The sequence below is a fragment of the Etheostoma cragini genome, chromosome 1, assembly GCF_013103735.1.
Source record: "Etheostoma cragini isolate CJK2018 chromosome 1, CSU_Ecrag_1.0, whole genome shotgun sequence".
NCBI lineage: Eukaryota > Metazoa > Chordata > Actinopteri > Perciformes > Percidae > Etheostoma > Etheostoma cragini.
The window spans coordinates 31,347,550-31,350,153 of NC_048407.1; positions in this window are offsets into that span (position 1 = coordinate 31,347,550).

Sequence of the window (2,604 nt, forward strand, 5' to 3'; positions counted from 1 at the left end):
GAGGCTCTCTTCTAGCTTGGCATTAGGTGATATGAGCTGCTCTCTGTTGCTTGCTCCCAGAGGGATTGATATTTGATGAGTCAGCTTTCTTCCAGCACACGCTGTGTCACATCAGCACATTAGCCTCACTGGCATTTTTCTTCAGGGAATCCCTCTTAAGCCTGCAAGAGGATGTTGGAAGTTAGGGGAGGGGGGGGGGACACATTTGTAACTGACAATGCTCTCAGTGGCTCTTTGAACACACCTCTCCCTCTCTTTCATACATATGCAATGACTTTTACATTGAGAGAAGACAGACTCGCTAGAAATGCGACAGTGTCCCTGTTGCTTAATCTCGGCAGACTTAAAGGGAAAAAACAGCCTTAAAAAAAACTCATACAGGCATTTATAGGTCGCCTCCTCGCCATCGTCTACTCTAAGGGCTTGTGGCATTCACCGCCTAGACGAAAATAAATAATTTTCGTTTTTGGTATCCACCCATTCCTAAAAATACAGCTGTCGGTACTACTGGCGCTGCATCCCGGAATTTTCCAAAGGAAGCCCGCCGGGCTACCGACGGCGGCCGCTGGCAGGGCTGTGCGCCGCTGTACACACGTTCACTGCGACTTCCCTCCGTTATTTTAATGACAGGTTGGTCTTATAAAGCCGTATTTTAAACCGAGTACTGACTGTAGTTGTGAGTTTTAGCAAGAAGATAAGAAATACCGGAGAGTAAGCTTGGAGCAGACTACCGCCGTCTAAAACTGTCACTTTGCTTCATCAGCACACGGGGAACGACCCGGTGGCGAAGATATATATGTGTGAGCATTTTGTAAAAAGAACAAATAAAAACCTGTATCTGTTTCTATGGTTTCCCCTTTTCTGTCTAGATCTTTCCAATGAAGAACTAATTAACTTTAACCCAAGTCGACGTACGCAAAGTTACTATTCCGAACACAGTCAGCAAACCGACTAGCTAGCTAACCGCAGAAAACGCTTTTAATAACGCGTTGCTTTTTCGGAAACGCTCGTGCAGGTAGGCGGTTGTCAGGCGGTTGCCGCGCGGCGGTATAAAAAACCCTTAACCGTTGCTACTAGCGATAACTCAAATGAAAGCTCTCTCTCTAGCTAGCTAGCTAGCTAGCTAGTTAACTGGTAAAACTGTGTAAGTTTAACGTGAAGTCTCGTTCTGATTGATAGCAAGGTTACGTTAGCATTTTTCTTTCTTGGATAAATACTGAAGCGAGTTTTTTTTTTTTTTTTTAGAAACTTCAGTTTTAACTGTCGGAGAAACGGTTAACCGAGCGGGATGGTGCTTACCTCCTGGAGCAGTTTGCATCGTTGTGTTTGTCTCAGGTCGGGCGACAAGCTCAGCTTTTATCGGGGAGCGGTGCCCCTTCACTCCGGGTCTGTGTGATTTGCCATCTTGACTAACTTTTCCTCTGTGTCTCCCCAGCAGACGGGCTGCTCGGCTGCTCTGGTCTACAACGCCACAGTCAAGATGAACGGAAGCAGCGCATAACTTCTGGTAAAAGCTTTCAAAATAAAGTACTGCAGTGCGGCGAAGCCAAACAATCGTCCACGTAGAATTTCACTTGACTTGAGAGCAATAATGGAATTATAAAGAGTGCAAATATAAAATTAAAATAAATTGCAAATCCAAAATATCCAAAAGGCTAAATTTAACGATAATTAACGGTTAAATATAAATAGATTATAGATAAGGATCAAATAGATATACAGCTATAATATCTATAATCTATCATAAATAGATTATAGATAAGGATCAAAACACATAAACAGGTTAATGGTGAGGATACTAAAATGTAAACAGGTTAACTATCATACATTATAAATAGGTTAACAATAAGGATCATGCATTATAAACAGGTTATAGAGAAGGATCTTAAAATATATCCCCCATCTCTTTCCTTAAACATTGCACTTATGTTCCAAGGCAAATTATTTTCTTTAACTTTAAACATAAATTGTGCAATTTTGAATGTTAATGTCCATAAATTTTGGCAATTGTGAATTTAAAAACAGAGGATTAGTATGCTCAAAATACTTTGTGTTATGTATTTTTCTAATTGCCCGTTTTTGCAAAGCGCAAATCCTTTTTAAGTTGCTTTTGAAGGTATTTCCCCAAACTTCCACACAAAATATATGGTAAAATAAGTGTGCAGTACAGAGTATGTAGTATTTGTTTCAATATCTATTTTAAAATACTAATTTGTCCCTGTGTAAATTATATCTTTGGAAAGCACTTTGGGTTTACGTCTAATGAAAGGTGCTCTACAAATAAATTGACATTGGTGGGCTCAATATAGACTAGATATAAAGCCTAGATATGTACACGCAATGTCAAATCTAAAGTAGTGTACAGGTATGTGTAAATAATTAACTTGGGCGAATGACTATGGATAAAAACAATGACTAATCATTATAACATTACAAGCTGAAATTATTAGATTCAACCGCTGCAAAGAACTTTTATAATTAGTTAAAATCATAGTTAAGCTTTGTTCATTCAGGTTGGTTTCATTAGATCAACTACCTGATTGTACAAGAAAGACCTGAGAACAAATTATATTATACATAATATATACATGTATATATATATAC